Source organism: Gorilla gorilla, chromosome 8 (genome assembly GCF_029281585.2).
Source record: "Gorilla gorilla gorilla isolate KB3781 chromosome 8, NHGRI_mGorGor1-v2.1_pri, whole genome shotgun sequence".
Taxonomy (NCBI): domain Eukaryota; kingdom Metazoa; phylum Chordata; class Mammalia; order Primates; family Hominidae; genus Gorilla; species Gorilla gorilla.
The window spans coordinates 79,713,108-79,728,927 of NC_073232.2; positions in this window are offsets into that span (position 1 = coordinate 79,713,108).

A 15,820-nucleotide genomic window follows, 5' to 3' on the forward strand; every position below is an offset into this window, starting at 1 on the left:
AAATTCCACAAAAAGAGTGTTTCAAATCTGCTCTGTCTAAAGGAAGTTTCTACTCTGTGAGTTGAATACACACAACCGAAAGTAGTTACTGAGAATTCTTCTGTCTAGCATTATATGAAGAAATCCCGTCTCCAACGAAATCCTCAAAGAGGTACAAATATACACTTGCAGACTTTACAAACAGAGTGTTTCCAAACTGCTCTATGAAAAGAAAGGTTAAACTCTGTGAGTGGAACACACACATCACAAAGTGGTTTCTGAGAATGATTCTCTCTAGTTTCTATAGGAAGATATTTCCTTTTCTACCATCGGCCACAAAGCACTTGAAATCTCCACTTGCAAATTCCACAAAAAGAGTGTTTCAAATCTGCTCTGTCTAAAGGAAGGTTCAACTCTGTGAGTTGAATACACGCAACCCAAAGAAGTTACTGAGAATTCCTCTGTCTAGCGTTATTTGAAGAAATCCCTTTTCCAACGAAATCCTCAAAGAGGTCCAAATATCCACTTGTAGACTTTACAAACAGAGTTTTTGCAAACTGCTCTATGAAAAGAAAGGTTAAACTCTGTGAGTGGAACCCACACATCACAAAGTGGTTTCTGAGAATGATTCTCTCTTGTTTCCATGCGAAGATATTTCCTTTTCTACCATTGGCCCCAAAGCGCTTGAAATTTCCACTTGCAAATTCCACAAAAGGAGCGTTTCAAATCTACTCTGTCTAAAGGAAGCTTCAACTCCGTGAGTTGAATACGCACAACCCAAGGAAGTTACTGAGAATTTTTCTGTCTAGCATTTTATGAAGCAATCGTGTTTCCAAAGAAATCCTAAAAGTGGTCCAAATATCCACTTGCAGACTTCACAATCAGAGTGTTACCAAACTGCTCTATGAAAAGAAAGGTTAAACTGTGTGAGTGGAACGCACACATCAAAAAGTGGATTCTGAGAATGATTCTCTCTAGTGTTTATACGAAGATATTTCCTTTTCTACCATTGGCCCCAAAGCGCTTGATATCTCCACTTGCATATAATACAAAAAGAGTGTTTCAAATCTGCTCTGTCTGAAGGAAGGTTCTACCCTGTGAGTTGAATACACACAACCCAAAGAAGTTACTGAGAATTATTCCATCTAGCTTTATATGAAGAAATCCCTTTTCCAAAGAAATCCTCAAAGAGGTCGAAATATCCACTTGCAGACTTTACAAACAGAGTGACTCCAAACTGCTCTATGAAAAGAAAGGTTAAACTCTGTGAGTGGAACGGACACATCACAAAGGGGTTTCTGAGAATGATTCTCTCTAGTTTCTATAGGAAGATATTTCCTTTTGTACCATCGGCCGCAAAGCGCTTGAAATCTCCACTTGCAAATTCCACAAAAAGAGTGTTTCAAATCTGCTCTGTCTAAAGGAAGGTTCAACTCTGTGAGTTGAATACACGCAACCCAAAGAAGTTACTGAGAATTCTTCTGTCTAGCGTTATAGGAAGAAATCCCATTTCCAACGAAATCCTCAAAGAGCTCCAAATATCCACTTGCAGACTTTACAAACAGAGTGACTCCAAACTGCTCTATGAAAAGAAAGGTTAAACTCTGTGAGTGGAATGCACTCATCACAAAGCGGTTTCCCAGAATGATTCTCTCTAGTTTTTATACGAAGATATTTCCTTTTCTACAATTGGACCCAAAGCGCATGAAATCCCCACCTGCAAATTCGACAAAAAGAGTGTTTCAGATCTACTCTGTCCAAGGGAAGGTTCAACTCTGTGAGTTGAATACAGGCAACCCAAAGAAGTTATTGAGAATTCTTCTGTCTAGCATTATATGAAGAAATCCCGTTTCCAAAGAAATCCTCAAAGAGGTCCAAATATCCACTTGCTGACTTTACAAACAGAGTGTTTCCAAACTGCTCTATGAAATGAAAGGTTAAACTCTGTGAGTGGAACGCACACATCACAATGTGGTTTCTCAGTATGATTCTCTCTAGTTTTTAAAGGAAGAAATTTCCTTTTCTACCATTGGCCCCAAAGCGCTTGAAATCTCCACTTGCAAATTCCACAAAAAGAGAGTTTCAAATCTGGTCTGTCTAAAGGAAGCTTCAATTCTGTTAGTTGAATACACGCAACCCAAATAAATTACTGAGAATTCTTCTGTCTAGCATTACATGAAGAAATCCCGTTTCCATTGAAATCCTCAAAGAAGTGCAAATGTCCACATGCAGATTTTACAAACAGAGTGTTTCCAGACTGCTCTATGAAAAGAAACGTTAAACTCTGTGAGTGGAACGCACACATCACAAAGTGGTTTCTTTGTATGATTCTCTCTAGTTTTTATACAAAGGTATTTCCTTTTCTACCAATGGCCACAAAGCGCTTGAAATCTCCACTTGCAAATTCCACAAAAGAGCCTTTCATCTGCTCTCTCTAAAGGAAGGGTCAACTGTGTGAGTTCAATACACGCAACCCAAAGAAGTTACTGAGAATTCCACTGTCTAGCATTATTTGAAGAAATCCCTTTTCCAACGAAATCCTCAAAGAGGTCCAAATATCCACTTGCAGACTTTACAAACAGAGTGTTTCCAAACTGCTCTATGAAAAGAAAGTTTAAACTCTGTGAGTGGAACGCACACATCACAAAGGGGTTTCTGAGAATGATTCTCTCTAGTTTTCATACGTAGATATTTCCTTTTGTACCATTGGCCCCAATACGCATGAAATTTCCACTAACAATTTCCACAAAAAGAGTGTTTAAATCCTTCTCTGTCTAAAGGAAGGGTCAACTCTGTGAGTTGAATGCACGCAACACATAGAAGTTACTAAGAATTCTTCTGTCTAGCGTTTTATGAAGAAATCCCGTTTCCATAGAAATCTTCAAAGCGGTCCAAATATCCACTTGCAGACTTTTCAAACAGAGTGTTTCCAAACTGCTCTATGAACGGAAAGGTTAAACTCTGTGAGTGGAAGGCACACATCACAAAGGGGTTTGTCAGAATGATTCTCTCTAGTTTTTATAGGAAGATATTTCCTTTTCTTCCATTGGCCCCTAAGCTTTTGAAATCTCCACTTGCAAATTCCACAAAAAGAGTGCTTCAAATCTGCTCTGTCTAAAGGAAGGTTCAACTCTGTGAGTTGAATACACGCAACCAAAGGAAGTTACTGAGAATTCTTCTGTCTAGCATTAGATGAAGAAATCCCGTTTCCAACGAAATTCTCAAAGAAGTCCCAATATCCATTTGAAGACTTTACAAACAGAGTGTTTCCAAACTGCTGTTTGAAAAAAAAGGTTAAACTCTGAGAGTGGAACACACACGTCCCCAAGAGGTTTCTGAGAATGATTCTCTCTAGTTTTTATAGGAAGATATTTTCTTTTCTACCATTGGCCCCTAAGCGCATGAAATCTCCACTTGCAAATTCCAAAAAAGTGGGTTTCAAATCTGCTCTGTCTAAAGGAAGGATGAATTCTGTGAGTTGAATACACGCAATGCAAAAAGTTACTGAGAATTCATATGTCTAGCATTATATGAAGAAATCCCGTTTCCAAGCAAATCATTAAAGAGGTCTAAATGTCCACTTACAGAGTTTACAAACAGAGTGTTTCCAAACTGAACTATGGAAGGAAAGGTTAAACTCTGTGAGTGGAACGCACACATCATAAAGGGGTTTCACAGAATGATTCTCTCTAGTTTTTATAGGAAGATATGTCCTTTTCTACCATTGTCCCCAAAGTGCATGAAATCTCCACCTCCAAATTCCACAAAAAGAGTGTTTCAAATCTGCTCTGTCTAAGAGGTTCAATTCTGTGAGTTGAATACACGCAACTCAAAGAAGTTACTCACAATTCTTCTGTCTAGCATTATATGAAGAAATCCCGTTTCCAACTAAATCCTCGAAGAGGTCAAATTATCCACTTGAAGACTTTACAAACAGAGTGTTTCCAAACTGCTCTATGAAAGGAAAGGTTAAACTCTGTGAGTGGAACGCACACACCACAAAGGGGTTTCTCAGAATGATTCTCTCTAGTTTTTATAGGAAGATATGTCCTTTTCTACCATCGGCCCCAAAGCGCTTGAAATCTCCACTTCCAAATTCCACAAAATGAGTGTTTCAAATCTGCTCTGTGTAAAGGAAGGTTCAACTCTGTGAGTTGAACACACGCAATCCGAAGAAGTAACTGATTATTCTTCTGTCTAGCGTTACATGAAGAAATCCCGTTTCCAAACAAATCCTTAAAGAGGTCCAAATATCCACTTACAGACTTTACAAAGAGAGTGTTTCCAAACTGCTCTATGAAAGGAAAGGTTAAACTCTGTGAGTGGAACGCACACATCACAAAGGGGTTTCTCAGAATGATTCTCTCTAGTTTTTATAGGAAGATATGCCCTTTTCTACCACTGGCCCCTAAGCGCTTGAAATCTCCCCTTGCAAATTCCACAAAAAGAGTGTTTCTAACCTGCTCTATCTAAAGGAAAGTTCAACTCTGTGAGTTGAATACACGCAACCCAAAGAAGTTACTGAGAATTCTTTTGTCTAGCGTTATATGAAGAAATCCGTTTTACAACGAAATACTCAAAGAGGTCAAAATATCCACTTGCAGACTTTACAAACAGGGTGTTTCCAAACTGCTCTATGAAAACAAAGGTTAAACTCGGTGAGTTGAATGCACACATCACAAAGTGGTTTCTGAGAATGATTCTCCCTAGTTCTTATACGAAGATATGTCCTTTTCTACCATTGGCACCAAAGCGCATGAAATCTCCAGGTGCAAATTCCGCAAAAACAGTGTTTCAAATCTGCTCTGTCTAAAGGAAGGTTCAAATCTGTGAGTTGAATACACACAACCCAAAGAAGTTACTGAGAATTCTTCTGTCTAGCATTATATGAAGAAAACCTGTTTCCAACGAAATCCTCAAAGAGGTGCAAATATCCACTTGCAGACTTTACAAACAGAGTGTTTCCAAACTGTTCTGTGAAAAGAAAGCTTAAACTCTGTGAGTGGAACGCAGACATCACAAAGTGGTTTCTGAGAATGATTCTCTCTAGTTTTTATAGGAAGATATTTCCTTTTCTACCATTGGCCCCAAAGCGCTTGAAATCTCCACTTGCAAATTCCACATAAAGAGTGTTTCAAATCTGCTCTGTCTAAAGGAAGTTTCAACTCTGTCAGTTGAATACACGCAACCCAAAGAAGTTACTGAGAATTCTTCTGTCTAGCGTTATATGAAGAAAACACGTTTCCAAAGAAATCCTCAAAGAGGTCCAGATATCCACTTGCAGACTTTACAAACAGGGTGTTTCCAAACTGCTCTATGAAAACAAAGGTTAAACTCTGTGAGTGGAATGCACACATCAAAAAGGGGTTTCTGAGAATGAATCTCTCTAATTTCTTTAGGAAGATATTTCCTTTTCTACCTTTTGCCACAAAGCGCTTGACATCTCCACTTGCAAATTCCACAAAAAGAGTGTTTCAAATCTGCTCTGTCTAAAGGAAGGTTCAACTCTGTGAGTTGAATTCACGCAACCCAAAGAAGTTACTGAAAATTCTTCTTTCTAGCATTATATGAAGAAATCCCGTTTCCAACGAAATCCTCAAAGAGGTCCAAATATCCACTTGCAGACTTTACAAACACAGTGTTTCCAAACTGCTCTATGAGAAGAAAGGTTAAACTCTTTGAGTGGAACACAGACATCACAAAGTGGATTCTGAGAATGATTCTCTCTAGTTTTTATAGGAAGATATTTCCTTTTCTACCGTTGGCCCCAAAGAGCTTGAAATCTCCACTTGCAAATTCCACAAAAAGAGTGTTTCCAATCTGCTCTGTCTAAAGGAAGGTTCAACTCTGTGGGTTGAATACATGCAACCCAAAAAAGTTTCTGAGAATTCTTCTGTCTAGCGTTATATGAAGAAATACCGTTTCCAACGAAATCCTCAAACAGGTCCAAATATCCACTTGCAGACATTACACACAGAGTGCTTCCAAACTGCTCTATGAAAAGATAGGTTAAACTCTGTGAGTGGAACACACACATCAAAAAGGGGATTCTGAGAATGATTCACTCTAGTTTTTTTAGGAAGATATTTCCTTTTCTACCATTGGCCCCAAAGCGCTTGAAATCTGCACTTGCAAATTCCACAAAAAGAGGGATTCAAATCTGCACTGTCTAAAGGAAGGTTCAACTCTGTGAGTTGAATTCACGCAACCCAAAGAAGTTACTTAGAATTCTTCTGTCTAGCCTTATATGAAGAAATCCCGTTTACAAAGAAATCTTCAAAGAGGGCCAAATATCCACTTGGAGATATTACAAACAGAGTGTTTCCAAGCTGCTCTATGAAAAGAAATGTTAAACTCTGTGAGTGGAATGCACACATCACAAAGCGGTTTCTGAGAATGATTCTCTCTAGTTTTTATAGGAAGATATTTCCTTTTCTACCATTGGCCCCAAAGCGCATAAAACTTCCACTTGCAAATTCCACAAAAAGAGTGTTTCAAATCTGATCTTTCTAAAGGAAGGTTCAACTCTGTGAGTTGAATACACGCAACCCAAAGAAGCTACTTAGAATTCTTCTGTCCAGCATTATATGAAGAAATCCCGTTTACAATGAAATTCTCAAAGAAGGCCAAATATCCGCTTGGAGACATGACAAACAGAGTGCTTCCAAGCTGCTCTATGAAAACAAAAGTTAAACTTTGTGAGTGGAACGCACACATCAAAAAGGGGTTTCTGAGAATTAATCTCTCTAGTTTTTTTAGGAAGATATTTCCTTTTCTGCAATTGGCCCCAAAGCGCCTGAAATCTCCAGTTGCAAATTCCACAAAAAGAGTGTTTCCAATCTGCTCTGTCTAAAGGAAGGTTCAACTCTGTGAGTTGAATACACGCACCCAAAGAAGTTACTGAGAATTCTTCTGTCTATCATTATATGAAGAAATCCCGTTTACAACGAAATCCTCAAAGTGGTCCAAATATCCTCTTGCAGACTTTACAAACAGAGTGTTTCCAAACTGCTCTATGAAATCAAAGGTTAAACTCTGTGAGTGGAACGCATACATTAAAAAGGGTTTCTGACAATGAATCTCTCTAGTTTTTTTAGGAAGATATTTCCTTTTCTACCATTGGCCCCAAAGAGCTTGAAATCTCCACTTGCAAATTCCACAAAAAGATTGTTTCCAATCTGCTCTGTCTAAAGGAAAGTTCAACTCTGTGAGTTGAATACATGCAACCCGAAAAAGTTTCTGAGAATTCTTCTGTCTAGCATTATATGAAGAAATCCCGTTTCCAACGAAATCCTCAAACAGGTCCAAATATCCACTTGCAGACATTACACACAGAGTGCTTCCAAACTGCTCTATGAAAACAAAGGTTAAACTCTGTGAGTGGAACGCACACATCAAAAAGGGGATTCTGAGAATGATTCACTCTAGTTTTTTAAGGAAGATATTTCCTTTTCTACCATTGGCCCCAAAGCGCTTGAAATCTGCACTTGCAAATTCCACAAAAAGAGGGTTTCAAATCTGCTCTGTCTAAAGGAACGTTCAACTCTGTGAGTTGAATTCACGCAACCCAAAGAAGTTACTTAGAATTCTTCTGTCTAGCATTATATGAAGAAATCCCGTTTACAACGAAATCCTCAAAGAGGGCCAAATATCCACTTGGAGACATTACAAACAGAGTGCTTCCAGGCTGCTCTATGAAAACAAATGTTAAACTCTGTGAGTTGAATGCACACATCACAAAGTCGTTTATGAGAATGATTCTCTCTAGTTTTTATAGGATGATATTTCCTTTTCTACAATTGGCATCGAAGTGCTTGAAATCTCCACTTGCAAATTCAACAAAAAGAGTGTTTCAAATCTGCCCTCTCTAAAGGAAGGTTCAACCCTGTGAGTTGAATACACGCAACCCAAAGGAGTTACTGAGAATTCTTCTGTCTAGTGTTACATGAAGAAATCCCGTTTGCAACGAAATCCTCAAAGAGGTCCAAATATCCACTTACAGACTTTACAAACAGAGTGCTTGCAAACGGCTCTATGAAAAGAAAGGTTAAACTCTGTGAGAGGAATGCACACATCACAAAGAGGATTCTGAGAATGATTCTCTCTAGTTTTTATATGAAGATATTTCGTTTTCTACCAATGGCCCCAAAGCGCTTGAAATCTCCACTTGCAAATTCCACAAAAAGAGTGTTTCAAATCTGCTCTGTCGACAGGAAGGTTCAACTCTGTGAGTTGAATACATGCAACCCAAAGAAGTTACTGAGAATTCTTCTGTCTAGCAATATAGGAAGAATTCCCGTTTCCAACGAAATCCTCAAAGACTTCCAAATATCCACTTGCAGACTTACAAACGGAGTGTTTCCAAACTGCTCTATCAAAAGTAAGGTTAAACTCTGTGAGTGGAACGCACAGATCACAAAGTGGTTTCTGAGAATGATTCTTTCTAGCTTTTATACGAAGATATTTCCTTTTCTATCATTGGCCCCAAAGCTCTTGAAATCTCCACTTGCAAATTCCACAAAAAGAGTGTTTCAAATCTGCTCTGTCTAAAGGAAGGTTCAACACTGTGAGTTGAATACATGCAACTGAAAGAAGTTGCTGAGAATTCTTCTATCTAGCATTATATGAAGAAATCCTATTTCCAACGAAATCATCAAAGAGGTCCAAATATACAGTTGCAGACTTCACAAACAGAGTGTTTCCAAACTGCTCTATGAAAGATAATGTTCAACTCTGTGAGCTGAATACACACAACCCAAAGAAGATACGGAGAATTCTTCTGTCTACCATAATATGAAGAAATCCCATTTCCAACGAAATCCTCAAAGAGGTCCAAATATCCACTTGCAGACTAACGAACAGAGTGTTTCCAAACTGCTCTATGAAAAGAAAGGTTAAACTCTGTGAGTGGAACGCACACATCACAAAGTGCTTTCTGAGAATGATTCTCTCTAGTTTTTTTACGAAGATATTTCCTTTTATACCATTGGCCCCAAAGTGCTTGAAATCTCCACTTGCAAATTCCACAAAAAGAGTGTTTCAAATCTGCTCTGTCTAAAGGAAGTTTCAACTCTGTGAGTTGAATACACGCAACCCAAAGGAGTTACTGAGAATTCTTCTGTCTAGCATTTAATGAAGAAATCCCGTTTCCAAGGAAATCCTCAAATAGGTCCAAATATGCACTTGCTGACTTTACAAACAGAGTGTTTCCAAACTCCTCTATGAAAAGAAAGGTTAAATTCTGTGAGTAGAATGAACACATCACAAAGTGGTTTATGAGAATGATTCTCTCTAGTTTTTATAGGATGATATTTCCTTTTCTACAATTGGCATCAAAGTGCTTGAAATCTCCACTTGCAAATTCCACAAAAAGAGTGCTTCAAATCTGCTCTGTCTAAAGGAAGGTTCAACTCTGTGAGTTGAATACACGCAACCGAAGGAAGTTACTGAGAATTCTTCTGTCTAGCATTAGATGAAGAAATCCCGTTTCCAACGAAATTCTCAAAGAAGTCCCAATATCCATTTGAAGACTTTACAAACAGAGTGTTTCCAAACTGCTGTTTGAAAAAAAAGGTTAAACTCTGAGAGCGGAACACACACGTCCCCAAGAGGTTTCTGAGAATGATTCTCTCTAGTTTTTATAGGAAGATATTTTCTTTTCTACCATTGGCCCCTAAGCGCATGAAATCTCCACTTGCAAATTCCAAAAAAGTGGGTTTCAAATCTGCTCTGTCTAAAGGAAGGATGAATTCTGTGAGTTGAATACACGCAATGCAAAAAGTTACTGAGAATTCATATGTCTAGCATTATATGAAGAAATCCCGTTTCCAAGCAAATCATTAAAGAGGTCTAAATGTCCACTTACAGAGTTTACAAACAGAGTGTTTCCAAACTGAACTATGGAAGGAAAGGTTAAACTCTGTGAGTGGAACGCACACATCATAAAGGGGTTTCACAGAATGATTCTCTCTAGTTTTTATAGGAAGATATGTCCTTTTCTACCATTGTCCCCAAAGTGCATGAAATCTCCACCTCCAAATTCCACAAAAAGAGTGTTTCAAATCTGCTCTGTCTAAGAGGTTCAATTCTGTGAGTTGAATACACGCAACTCAAAGAAGTTACTCACAATTCTTCTGTCTAGCATTATATGAAGAAATCCCGTTTCCAACTAAATCCTCGAAGAGGTCAAATTATCCACTTGAAGACTTTACAAACAGAGTGTTTCCAAACTGCTCTATGAAAGGAAAGGTTAAACTCTGTGAGTGGAACGCACACACCACAAAGGGGTTTCTCAGAATGATTCTCTCTAGTTTTTATAGGAAGATATGTCCTTTTCTACCATCGGCCCCAAAGCGCTTGAAATCTCCACTTCCAAATTCCACAAAATGAGTGTTTCAAATCTGCTCTGTGTAAAGGAAGGTTCAACTCTGTGAGTTGAACACACGCAATCCGAAGAAGTAACTGATTATTCTTCTGTCTAGCGTTACATGAAGAAATCCCGTTTCCAAACAAATCCTTAAAGAGGTCCAAATATCCACTTACAGACTTTACAAAGAGAGTGTTTCCAAACTGCTCTATGAAAGGAAAGGTTAAACTCTGTGAGTGGAACGCACACATCACAAAGGGGTTTCTCAGAATGATTCTCTCTAGTTTTTATAGGAAGATATGCCCTTTTCTACCATTGGTCCCTAAGCGCTTGAAATCTCCGCTTGCAAATTCCACAAAAAGAGTGTTTCATCTGCTCTCTCTAAAGGAAGGCTCAAGTCTGTGAGTTGAATACACGTAACCCAAAGAAGTTATTGAGATTTCTTCTCAATAGCATTATATGAAGAAATCCCTTTTCCAGTGAAATCCTCAAAGAGGTCCAAGTATCCACTTGGAGACTTAACAAAGAGAGTGTTTCCAAACTGCTCTATGAAAATAAAGGTTAAACTCTGTGAATTGAACGCACACATCACAAAGTAGTTTCTGAGAATGATTCTCTCTAGTGTTTTTACGAAGATATTTCCTTTTCTACCACTGGCCCCAAAGCGCTTGAAATCTCCCCTTGCAAATTCCACAAAAAGAGTGTTTCTAACCTGCTCTATCTAAAGGAAAGTTCAACTCTGTGAGTTGAATACACGCAACCCAAAGAAGTTACTGAGAATTCTTTTGTCTAGCGTTATATGAAGAAATCCGTTTTACAACGAAATACTCAAAGAGGTCAAAATATCCACTTGCAGACTTTACAAACAGGGTGTTTCCAAACTGCTCTATGAAAACAAAGGTTAAACTCGGTGAGTTGAATGCACACATCACAAAGTGGTTTCTGAGAATGATTCTCCCTAGTTCTTATACGAAGATATGTCCTTTTCTACCATTGGCACCAAAGCGCATGAAATCTCCAGGTGCAAATTCCGCAAAAACAGTGTTTCAAATCTGCTCTGTCTAAAGGAAGGTTCAAATCTGTGAGTTGAATACACACAACCCAAAGAAGTTACTGAGAATTCTTCTGTCTAGCATTATATGAAGAAAACCTGTTTCCAACGAAATCCTCAAAGAGGTGCAAATATCCACTTGCAGACTTTACAAACAGAGTGTTTCCAAACTGTTCTGTGAAAAGAAAGCTTAAACTCTGTGAGTGGAACGCAGACATCACAAAGTGGTTTCTGAGAATGATTCTCTCTAGTTTTTATAGGAAGATATTTCCTTTTCTACCATTGGCCCCAAAGCGCTTGAAATCTCCACTTGCAAATTCCACATAAAGAGTGTTTCAAATCTGCTCTGTCTAAAGGAAGTTTCAACTCTGTCAGTTGAATACACGCAACCCAAAGAAGTTACTGAGAATTCTTCTGTCTAGCGTTATATGAAGAAAACACGTTTCCAAAGAAATCCTCAAAGAGGTCCAGATATCCACTTGCAGACTTTACAAACAGGGTGTTTCCAAACTGCTCTATGAAAACAAAGGTTAAACTCTGTGAGTGGAATGCACACATCAAAAAGGGGTTTCTGAGAATGAATCTCTCTAATTTCTTTAGGAAGATATTTCCTTTTCTACCTTTTGCCACAAAGCGCTTGACATCTCCACTTGCAAATTCCACAAAAAGAGTGTTTCAAATCTGCTCTGTCTAAAGGAAGGTTCAACTCTGTGAGTTGAATTCACGCAACCCAAAGAAGTTACTGAAAATTCTTCTTTCTAGCATTATATGAAGAAATCCCGTTTCCAACGAAATCCTCAAAGAGGTCCAAATATCCACTTGCAGACTTTACAAACACAGTGTTTCCAAACTGCTCTATGAGAAGAAAGGTTAAACTCTTTGAGTGGAACACAGACATCACAAAGTGGATTCTGAGAATGATTCTCTCTAGTTTTTATAGGAAGATATTTCCTTTTCTACCGTTGGCCCCAAAGAGCTTGAAATCTCCACTTGCAAATTCCACAAAAAGAGTGTTTCCAATCTGCTCTGTCTAAAGGAAGGTTCAACTCTGTGGGTTGAATACATGCAACCCAAAAAAGTTTCTGAGAATTCTTCTGTCTAGCGTTATATGAAGAAATACCGTTTCCAACGAAATCCTCAAACAGGTCCAAATATCCACTTGCAGACATTACACACAGAGTGCTTCCAAACTGCTCTATGAAAAGATAGGTTAAACTCTGTGAGTGGAACACACACATCAAAAAGGGGATTCTGAGAATGATTCACTCTAGTTTTTTTAGGAAGATATTTCCTTTTCTACCATTGGCCCCAAAGCGCTTGAAATCTGCACTTGCAAATTCCACAAAAAGAGGGATTCAAATCTGCACTGTCTAAAGGAAGGTTCAACTCTGTGAGTTGAATTCACGCAACCCAAAGAAGTTACTTAGAATTCTTCTGTCTAGCCTTATATGAAGAAATCCCGTTTACAAAGAAATCTTCAAAGAGGGCCAAATATCCACTTGGAGATATTACAAACAGAGTGTTTCCAAGCTGCTCTATGAAAAGAAATGTTAAACTCTGTGAGTGGAATGCACACATCACAAAGCGGTTTCTGAGAATGATTCTCTCTAGTTTTTATAGGAAGATATTTCCTTTTCTACCATTGGCCCCAAAGCGCATAAAACTTCCACTTGCAAATTCCACAAAAAGAGTGTTTCAAATCTGATCTGTCTAAAGGAAGGTTCAACTCTGTGAGTTGAATACACGCAACCCAAAGAAGCTACTTAGAATTCTTCTGTCCAGCATTATATGAAGAAATCCCGTTTACAGTGAAATTCTCAAAGAAGGCCAAATATCCGCTTGGAGACATGACAAACAGAGTGCTTCCAAGCTGCTCTATGAAAACAAAAGTTAAACTTTGTGAGTGGAACGCACACATCAAAAAGGGGTTTCTGAGAATTAATCTCTCTAGTTTTTTTAGGAAGATATTTCCTTTTCTGCAATTGGCCCCAAAGCGCCTGAAATCTCCAGTTGCAAATTCCACAAAAAGAGTGTTTCCAATCTGCTCTGTCTAAAGGAAGGTTCAACTCTGTGAGTTGAATACACGCACCCAAAGAAGTTACTGAGAATTCTTCTGTCTATCATTATATGAAGAAATCCCGTTTACAACGAAATCCTCAAAGTGGTCCAAATATCCTCTTGCAGACTTTACAAACAGAGTGTTTCCAAACTGCTCTATGAAATCAAAGGTTAAACTCTGTGAGTGGAACGCATACATTAAAAAGGGTTTCTGACAATGAATCTCTCTAGTTTTTTTAGGAAGATATTTCCTTTTCTACCTTTGGCCCCAAAGAGCTTGAAATCTCCACTTGCAAATTCCACAAAAAGATTGTTTCCAATCTGCTCTGTCTAAAGGAAAGTTCAACTCTGTGAGTTGAATACATGCAACCCGAAAAAGTTTCTGAGAATTCTTCTGTCTAGCATTATATGAAGAAATCCCGTTTCCAACGAAATCCTCAAACAGGTCCAAATATCCACTTGCAGACATTACACACAGAGTGCTTCCAAACTGCTCTATGAAAACAAAGGTTAAACTCTGTGAGTGGAACGCACACATCAAAAAGGGGATTCTGAGAATGATTCACTCTAGTTTTTTAAGGAAGATATTTCCTTTTCTACCATTGGCCCCAAAGCGCTTGAAATCTGCACTTGCAAATTCCACAAAAAGAGGGTTTCAAATCTGCTCTGTCTAAAGGAACGTTCAACTCTGTGAGTTGAATTCACGCAACCCAAAGAAGTTACTTAGAATTCTTCTGTCTAGCATTATATGAAGAAATCCCGTTTACAACGAAATCCTCAAAGAGGGCCAAATATCCACTTGGAGACATTACAAACAGAGTGCTTCCAGGCTGCTCTATGAAAACAAATGTTAAACTCTGTGAGTTGAATGCACACATCACAAAGTCGTTTATGAGAATGATTCTCTCTAGTTTTTATAGGATGATATTTCCTTTTCTACAATTGGCATCGAAGTGCTTGAAATCTCCACTTGCAAATTCAACAAAAAGAGTGTTTCAAATCTGCCCTCTCTAAAGGAAGGTTCAACCCTGTGAGTTGAATACACGCAACCCAAAGGAGTTACTGAGAATTCTTCTGTCTAGTGTTACATGAAGAAATCCCGTTTGCAACGAAATCCTCAAAGAGGTCCAAATATCCACTTACAGACTTTACAAACAGAGTGCTTGCAAACGGCTCTATGAAAAGAAAGGTTAAACTCTGTGAGAGGAATGCACACATCACAAAGAGGATTCTGAGAATGATTCTCTCTAGTTTTTATATGAAGATATTTCGTTTTCTACCAATGGCCCCAAAGCACTTGAAATCTCCACTTGCAAATTCCACAAAAAGAGTGTTTCAAATCTGCTCTGTCGACAGGAAGGTTCAACTCTGTGAGTTGAATACATGCAACCCAAAGAAGTTACTGAGAATTCTTCTGTCTAGCAATATAGGAAGAATTCCCGTTTCCAACGAAATCCTCAAAGACTTCCAAATATCCACTTGCAGACTTACAAACGGAGTGTTTCCAAACTGCTCTATCAAAAGTAAGGTTAAACTCTGTGAGTGGAACGCACAGATCACAAAGTGGTTTCTGAGAATGATTCTTTCTAGCTTTTATACGAAGATATTTCCTTTTCTATCATTGGCCCCAAAGCTCTTGAAATCTCCACTTGCAAATTCCACAAAAAGAGTGTTTCAAATCTGCTCTGTCTAAAGGAAGGTTCAACACTGTGAGTTGAATACATGCAACCGAAAGAAGTTGCTGAGAATTCTTCTATCTAGCATTATATGAAGAAATCCTATTTCCAACGAAATCATCAAAGAGGTCCAAATATACAGTTGCAGACTTCACAAACAGAGTGTTTCCAAACTGCTCTTTGAAAGATAATGTTCAACTCTGTGAGCTGAATACACACAACCCAAAGAAGATACGGAGAATTCTTCTGTCTACCATAATATGAAGAAATCCCATTTCCAACGAAATCCTCAAAGAGGTCCAAATATCCACTTGCAGACTAACGAACAGAGTGTTTCCAAACTGCTCTATGAAAAGAAAGGTTAAACTCTGTGAGTGGAACGCACACATCACAAAGTGCTTTCTGAGAATGATTCTCTCTAGTTTTTTTACGAAGATATTTCCTTTTATACCATTGGCCCCAAAGTGCTTGAAATCTCCACTTGCAAATTCCACAAAAAGAGTGTTTCAAATCTGCTCTGTCTAAAGGAAGTTTCAACTCTGTGAGTTGAATACACGCAACCCAAAGGAGTTACTGAGAATTCTTCTGTCTAGCATTTAATGAAGAAATCCCGTTTCCAAGGAAATCCTCAAATAGGTCCAAATATGCACTTGCTGACTTTACAAACAGAGTGTTTCCAAACTCCTCTAT